The following is a 9,272-nucleotide window of genomic DNA, read 5'->3' on the forward strand; positions in this document are numbered from 1 at the left end:
TCGTAGTATAGGGGTGCCAATTCACTTTCTATGACACTTATGCTTTGAAAGCCCCCAAGTTCATATACTGGATCCGCAAGGACTTGATTATTCGACTTCATTTCGATTATCGCCTTGATGGGTGACGAAGTGATCATCACCACTTTAACATTTAATGGGATCTTGATCTTTTGGTGAAGAGTGGATGTTACCGCTTTGGAAGCGTGAATCCAAGGTCTTCCTAGAAGTATGTTGAAGGAAGCTTCAATGTCCACTATTTAGAATTTAACCTTTCGCTCAATTGGCCCTGTGGCTACGGTTAGGTTGATGAGTCCTACTACCTTTCGTCGTGTACCATCATATGCGCGAACACCTTGATTGGTGGGGGTCCAATCCGAGTCTTTTATGACTAGTTTGTATGTCGTTTTCAGGGGTATGACGTTGACCGCGGAGCCATCATCTACCAAGGTCATTGGCACATTCTTCTTTAAGCAAATGACAGTGATGTAAAGAGCCAAGTTGTGACTAGCGCCAAAGGGCGACAAATCTTCATATGAGAAAGTAATAGGATTACTTAGCTTCAGTGATTCTTGGAAGACCAAGTTGACTACATCGTCGGGTGTGGAGTTATGTGCTACATTTAGTTTGGCCAAAGCTTGTAGTAAAGCTTGGCGATGTGGGAATGAGCTTGCTACTAGTTGCCAGACTGAAAGATCAGCCTTTGTCTTCTGTAATTGCTTGAGCAAATGATCAGTGGAGTCATCTTCGTTATCATTTGGTGTGACAACGTTGTTTGGACCATTTTGAGTAGTATTTTGATATGGACACCCCGAACGAGTTAGGTGGTCCACATCTTAGTCTTCACCATTTTGGACTATTTCCTTGACTAGGGAGTGTTCAATGAGATACTCGTTTTCATCATCATCAGCCCATACTCCATTGACTGTAGCTAGTTCCCTCATTCTCATGATTTCGTCCTCTAATTGTGTGATTTGGTCGACTAGTTTATCAACCACGGCGACTATTTCTTGCATAGTAGAATTTTGAGAGAAGATTAGTGGCGCATGTTCTTTAGGTGTTGCGTTAGGGTTATGTAAAGTTGTCACCACATTTTCCAATTCCGAAACTTGCCTATCCACAATCCTTGCCCATGCGATGAAGTCGGCGATGGTAGGGGAAATGGTAGAGTAGAACCCTTCATTCTCGATTGCGTGGATTTCGACTTCAACTAGAGAAATGAGGTGTGAACAATCTAAGGTAGATTCTTCACTTGTGATCACTAGAATTCCAAGAGGATTCTGAGTGTTGTTGGGCTTACCTCCCGGTGGTATTGGTAGTCGACCATCCTCAATCATGTCTTGAAGCACATTTTTCAATTTGTAGCATTTTTCTGTGTCATGCCCCTTACTCCTATGATATTCGCAGTATGAGTTCTCGTCCCAGAACTTGGACTTCTTTTCAGGTTCAGGCGTAGGTCCTATGGGTTGGCGTTTTCCTTGTTTCATTAGCCTTTTTAGAGTATTGGAGTAAGTGTCCCCAATATTTGTGAATTTCCTTGGTGGGGTACTCTTCTTGGATGGCTCGAGAAGGTTAACCTCATCGGTCTTGCTAGTAGAGCCGTAAGAACGACTTGTTCAGCCTTGATATCCTCGACCTACCGTTTTGGACAAGAGCCCTTTACGGATGCCATCTTCAATTCTCGTCCCTAGTACGGTTAAGTCGTTGAAAGTTTTGATGTTTTGGTATCTCAAATGGTTGGCATAGATGGGCTTTAAGTTGTCCACGAATTTCTCCACAAGGGTAGCCTCATCTGGGCATTCAACTAGTTGGGTACTAGTCTTCCTCCACCTACTTAGGAAGTCGGTGAAACCTTCTTTGTCATTTTGGGTAAGAACCTCTAGAGTGCGCATGTTAACTAGGATCTCAGCATTATCCGCATGTTGCTTAGCAAACTCGATCGCGGCATCTTCCCAAGTAGCGATCTTCTTGTGTTCTAGAGAGTAGAACCATTGCTTTGGGATGGTGTCAAGAGATGAAGGAAAGATCCTTAAGAACATCTCGGGTTTGATGCCTTTGATAGACATGTAATCCTTGAAGGCACGAATATGGTTCAAAGGGTTTTCATGCCCCTTGAATTTAGGGATATCCGTCATGTTGAAGTTGGTTGGCAACTTGGAACTTACGGTCTCATACTTGCGATTATTCTCCCTATAAATGTCATCCCCTTTAAGATACATCAATTGCTCCTCTAAGTATTGGAGTCTTTTCTCAGCTGCAGTCATTCCCATGGGAGGATTTTCGTCCCTAAAGTCATTCACGAAGTCATCAACGATTTCACTTTATCGAGGAGGCAACCTCGCCTTTACGGCGTAGATCCGACCTGCGATGGTGTCAAGGCGATCATACACTTGGTCTTGGGTAACTTGGAGTTGAGCTAGCGCAGTTAGGATTCGATCATTACCATCTTGGAGTTGATTGAAGTTCACGTCGCTTGTTTCAGGCATCTTGGAAACTGGATAAGAGATCGACGACGAATCAAAACACGATCGACCATTCTAACACACTTACTAAGAAAGAAATGTTTTGACTCGTGAAGTGGGTGTGTTCCACTTGTGTTGGTGAGCTTTGAAGAAACGACAATGTTTGAAAATGTGTGTCCTAGTCAACTATAGTGTAGTTGTAGGAGTGGACTCGAAGTGAGGTTTTGAAATGGGCTTGGGCCCGAATTTGATTCGACAAATGGACAGAGTTTCGACTCGGTTTTGCGCTAATCATGGGTCTTTTTTGAAATTTACACTTTAAAAGGGGTTTTGATTTTACAAAAATCGTCATGGTTTCGTTTAGAGACGGTGATCACGTAAGGTACAAACATTTATACAAGCATTATAACGGGATGCTGAGTGCATTTAAAAGGGTTTTGGTTTAAAGGGTGGGTTGCCATACCGAACAATCAAACCCGAAGTCTGTGGAGAGGCTCGTACCAAACAAGAGTAAGGCCGATTCCTAGTCCATTTCCTCAAGTAGTGAAGGTCCTTGATACAAACAAGAGTAAGCATCATGGTATGGATGACGTCAATCGCTATCCATCCTTAGGCCCAAATAAGAATTAGGACCGTTTAGACGAGACGATTGGTCGGATGGGTTGGGTTGGGCCTAGGAAGGCCGAATAAAACGATCTAGGAAGACCGAGTTATGAAAACCGACAATTGTCTTGTACAAACTATTCCCTAACCGTGTTCAAGTTTCACCCTTGGCTATACGTAAGTGTACCTTCCCCAGCGGAGTCGCCAAACTGTGGACATGGGCCACGGGGGCGCTTGGGAAACAAGCGTTTGCATTTGTGGAGTCGCCACCAATTTATTGTGGAAAATTGGAAACCGTTCGAATACCTCGTGTCATGTCAAGATACAAAGTAGTGACATGAACACCAAGAACTCGTTACCCTTAGCATTCTATGTCTAGAATGACTCTCGTGGATGCCAATGAACACGGATGTTCATAGAGATATGGAGTAAGGGATGAGGGTACGTATTAGGAAGCTCTTTTGATCGAACACCTAATCCCGCCCGCCTCGATAGCGGCTTCTACTAATGATTAGGGAAGTTATTCATACTCGATATATCGTCGATTATATGCATGCAATGCAACATCCAAGTTTTGATCCTAGCATGTGAAGATTAAACTAAGTCGGTGAACAATTAATTTAACAAACAATTACGTCGAAGTAGAAATTAAGGTTCAATTACATGTGAAAACATACAAATGATAAAAAATACAATGATAAATACAATAAAGGAAAATTACAATAATAAAAATTACAATAATTACATCGGGTTTAGCGATTTATGTCGAAAATACTTCTAAAACGGATAAAAAAAGAATAAGAATAAAGGAATGAATTAACGAACAAATCATTAGGCGATAATACGGTTAATAGTTAATTATACGTAAAATAATTAATCAGTTCAAGGCAGAACGGAAGTTCGTGAGATGCAATCAACTGGAAGAGGCGCAGAGATCGCGCCATCGGAAGCGCGCGCCATCGCGTCTGTTCCAAGGGTGAGTTCTGGTGTGCCGAATCGCAAATCGTTAATATTAATTGATGATTTTAAAGATTGATTATGATAACTAACTCGGATAGAAGTGATTTAATACATTAATTACATATGAATGAGTCATAAAGGCAGTAAAACATGGATGAAACGAATGTGAACGAATTATTTACATGGATGAAAGATTGATTAGTGACATGGGTGAACTAAATAGGTTAAACATGACGAATTAATGACGAACTAATGACGAATATGACAATAGACAGATGGAAATATATCAAAGATCGAATTCCAGAAACTCAATATGAATGAATCGAATATCTACAACCCGGATTGATTTTAATGACGAAAACCCGAAAATATTGGATTATAAGGGATTTAAGTCGAATTTAATGATTAAATTATATGCGTTAATGAATGATAAATAGTGTACATGTGAAATTATTATGCTATTATATCAAAGAATTGACGAACAAGACGAAAACAAAACAAAAGAAAACGAATTTACAGAGGACGAAGAAAGGAAGCAGGAACTGCGGCAGCCTCACGAAGAGGCGCAGCAGGTTTTGCGCTCCTTCGAAGAGGCGCAGCAGTTGCTGCGTCCTTTCTCGACGGTTATCTTCTGGTAATCCGTAAAAGGGGTTTTAAACATGGTTTTATAAATCGGTTTTAATAAGTATTTTCGACATAAATCTTATATTAATGATACAAGAAGTAAATAACAATAAATAAAGAAAGATTTACACCCTCAGACTTACATGTTTGACGAAACGAGATGAACTAAGTTTATGATTAGCGATGCTCGTCTCGAATGTAACGAAAGGGCCCTCGTAGGAGGAAAACGATTAAGATTAATTAAGTTGATTAGTTGTGGAGTTGGTCAAATTGGTATGTCACGCAAACGAGGCTGTTACTCAGAAGGATCCGAGCTTACGTGGTCGAATGTTCAAGCACGTAGACGCTAAAAAGAAAGAACGTGGTCTTAGAATGCAAAGGGAGAAGAGAAGGGCGGACACTCGCGTCATAAATATGAGGAGGGAAGGCTCCTATTTATACTAATCACGTGAAGGAATAGGGTTTTCGGAGAAACTTTGGAAGTGAATCCCGAAAAGATATGAAAAGATACGAAAAATACGCAGAAAAGGACCTGGGAAGAGGCGCAGCAGTCACTGCGTCTGTTTAGGTATTTTTTACCAAGTTGATTGATTAGGGTTAATGCGGTCTTATTCGTTGGTTAATTGTATGATTGCTCGTTTGTTGATACTTAAATAAAGAAATAAAGTACGCAGTGTAAGTTAACACGCAAGGTTTGGTGACGCGGAAAACCCAATGTGGGAACAACCGCGGGAGGGACGGTACCCTGCCAAGTATTGCACTATTTGAATAGGAGGATGATTAAAATTGTGGCACAAAGCTAATCCTGCTGGCCCTAGGCGTCAGGCCTTCAAGATCTTGGACGAATGTATATTTGAGTATAATAATATGTCGTGGTGTTGATGTGTGAATACGGATGTGTTGAATGCCCTTCTTGATTTGCTTCCTTGGCTATTTATAGGGTAAGAACCCTAGATATGCCCTACCTCGAATATGGAAAGGGAATATAATTTCCATAAGGACTCTTTCCATACTTGGCCGCCTTTCCCAATTCTCCCCGATCTCCCTAACTTCTCCCTATCTTCTCCCTAACTCCTCTTTCCTAAATCCGGACGCCTTCTATGATGGGCTCCCGATCTCCATTGGGCCCGTTTCTCCTTTTTCCAACCGCGGGCTTCCTTCCTCCTTATCACTCCCTTCATAGTTTTTTTTATTTTATTAAGTGGGCCTTTTTTATTGTGCTATTTTTAGCCCAAAAAGTTTGCCCCAAATTTCTTGTGAAGTACGCTTCTAGGTATCGAGCAAGGAATTTACGTAACCGAATGCTAAAACCCTAAGCCGTCTTTTACACTCCTTCCCATGCAATCCATCATGTCAGCCGCCCTATTCCTCTTTTCTCGCACCTAACTCCCTCTCTCCTCTTTATAACTCCAACCTCCACCTTCCACTTTTCATTAATCTTAAATCATTTCAAAAATTTTCTTCTCTCTTAAACCCTCAACCTTCCTTCTTCTTTATTCTTTGCCGGCTTCACTGTTCCACTTCCTCCGTCTCTTTCACCAAGTAATCCACCCTCTTTTTCTTCTTTGATTTCCATTTTCTCTTTCCACCATGGGCAAAACTCGACAATCCTCCACACCCTCTAACCGTAATCTCGACCTCACTTTTCCTTCTCGGTGACTTTTTAAGCATCCCCACGACTGTGACTCCGCCTTGACTCCGGCCGACATTCCCACAATCAAGAATCTGCTTGGTCTTGGTGACGGGGTGGACATTGCCATTCCTGAACCGGGACAGAAAGCTGATGCCCTCCGTCCAGGGTGGGTTAGTTTTTACCTGTACCCATTTAGATACGGCCTCCGTTTTCCTTTTCCTAAACTCGTTCAAGACTTCATTTTCACCAACAACTTTGTCATGACACAAATTTCTGCTGCCATTTGGAGAGTTCTTCTCTATTCCCTTGCCGCCGGTCAGAATATTGGTAAATCTGTCACTCTGGGCGACCTTGCCCATATGTACAACATCAGATCCCTGGGCAGGGGTCAATTCTCATTCCGGGGCCGTGGAGAGGCTCCCTTCAGACACGTGTCATAATCCCATGATGAGAAATGGTTTGAGGACTTCTTCTTCGTGAGGAAGGACTCCATCCGGCCTCCTGCTGATTATATTTTCGAGAAATGGGTTCTAACTTCGAGTAAGTAGCCTTACTGTCACCTGATTTATTTTATCTCGCTGCTTACTAGCTTACTTCATCGTCTTCGTGCAGGCCCCTGTAACCTGACCCGCATTGGTGCCAAGATCCCTACTGCGGCAAAGAAACTGCTCAAAGATCTCCGAATCGAGAGAAAGTTTCCGGACACTTCCGGTTTTTCACCGCTTCCTCCTCCAATCCTCCTCGGTCGGCTCACGATGTCTGTCTTCGGTAAGACTTCTACAGCCGTTTTAATTTGCGTGCTATTTCTCCTGATGTTTTAAGCATCCTGTCGTCTGAGACTATATATGCTTGCAGGTTCAAAAGTTGATCAATTAGAAATTATCCTCCAAAGTGCCAAAAGAAAGAGACCTTCTGCCAGCCCTGACGTGGCCTCTGCCTCCAAGAGGAGTGCTCCTGCTGCCTCCTTCCAGACTCCTCCCACATTTTCCAGTTCTGCTGCACGCGAGCCCTTGGAGGTCGACCCGTTGTCTCGTCATCCGCCTACTCCTCCTGCTTCATCCAGCGGAGGCATTACTGCTCATTTCCCAGAGGGCTTTGGGAATGTGGACAAGGTGCCATATTGGCCGAAGATTGACCAGCTGCTCTTCCCTCCTGTTGAGGAGACGTTTTCGGAGTTCTCCCCAGAGGAGATGGCTGAGAACGGCGTGCACAATGCCTTCATGGTAAATATTCTTCGTCCTCTACCTGTTTGTCTTCTCTTGTTTAGATTTTATCTTTTAACTTTCTTGCTGACTTCTGATTTTTCCTGCCCCAGACCCTCCAGTCTGCACTCTACAACAGGAAAATGATCAACATAGTACATACCACTAACCGTGCTACCAACGTTAAGAACCAGGAGCTGAAGGGGACAATTGCTGATCTGGCGCAGCAGCGGGCTGATCTAAAGGAGCGAGTGGTGGAGCTGAAGACTGAGCTTGCTATCACCAAGAAGAAACTGAAGGAGGGGGCTGATCAGCTGGCTCGCACTCAGGCGGTGTGCAACACTTTTTCTGACTCCCTCAAGCGCTCTAATGAGAAGATCAGTGAGCTGATATCCCTAGCCACCAATGTTGTTGCCTATGCTACCTGGCGGGGAAAAATCAGTGGGATGTGTGCTGCTCTTGAAGAGGATCTTACCCAGAAAGCTATAGAGGAAGAGGAGAAGCAGCTGAAGATGCTCTACCCCACCCAACTCGATCCGAGTGTCTTTGATGCCTCGAAGTTGGGAGGTGAATTCTCCGCACCGGGCCGAGCAAGCTCGGGGGTGAAGTTGGAATGTCCCAGGATGCTGCTGATGGAGCTCAGGGAGCTATGGCGGCTGAGGATGTGCAGGCTGGTGCGGTACCTGAAACGGGAGGTCAGCAGGCAGAGGAGATGCCAGAGGTAGAGGTCATTAATGTGACCGATAATTAAGTATTTTTGTGTTTTAATGAACTTTTTGGCAGTCTGGCCTAGAGGTGGCAGACTCTGTAAGTTTTAAAACTTTCTTTCTGTGGTTGCTCCGCCAAGGTGGCGGTTAAACTTGGGGCCGTATTTTGGCCATGTTTTGAAATGCCCCCTGTCATAGTTTGGCATGGTTTTAGTTTTACATATCGTGTGCTTGTTATTTATTTTCCCTATTTTTAGGAAGTTTGTCGTGTCAGCTTGTTGACTGATTTAGGCGAGTCCTGTCAACCTGAAAAGGCTGGAGTTCTGACTTAGCTAGCTGCCGTGTCAGCCTGATGGCTGATTTAGGCATGTGCCGTAATGTTAGGAGGAGTGGCCGTGTCAACCTAGGAGGCTGATTTAGACCAACCTGGTCAGCCTGAATAGGCTGATCCAGACTAAGCTAGCTGCCGTGTCAGCCGGATGGCTGATTTAGACGTATGCCACAGTTTTGGACTACTTAACCTTGTTCATGACGCAATGTGTGTTCATCACGTTTAAAGCCAGCAGGGACGTAATTTAGGCAAGTTTATCGTCATTCTAGGACCAATGGGACGCTGCAGGATTCTGGTAGCGCAGATATCCCTACGTTCCATGTTCGTGTGCATGCATTCTGGGGCCCTGATTAATTGCGATTAGTGCGAGCTACGTCCAGGGGGTGGTATCAGGGGTGGCTGGATAAGCGCACTTAGCTGTCAACCAGGCTCCCCTTTCGTATGTTCCACAGTCCGCCGGTGAGGGTGCTCCTTGTGGAGAAAATAGGTTAGGCATGTTGGAGTGCCGTGTGCCTTGTCACCACGCGTTGGCAGTTGACAGTCCTGCTAGACATCCTTTCAAAGTACCATAGACACTAGGATTCAAAGTGATGTACTTAGAGAAGCCTGAAAATAAGAAAATCTATTAAAATGATGTGAAGTACCTGTCGCCATCTCATGGGGTACCAGAGCAATTGTGGTCCCAGGACGCTGCCAGACCACACCATCTAATAGTAGTTTAAAGTTTTAAAAGTGCTATAGACACCAGAAATA

Source organism: Silene latifolia, chromosome 6, assembly GCF_048544455.1.
Source record: "Silene latifolia isolate original U9 population chromosome 6, ASM4854445v1, whole genome shotgun sequence".
Lineage (NCBI taxonomy): Eukaryota > Viridiplantae > Streptophyta > Magnoliopsida > Caryophyllales > Caryophyllaceae > Silene > Silene latifolia.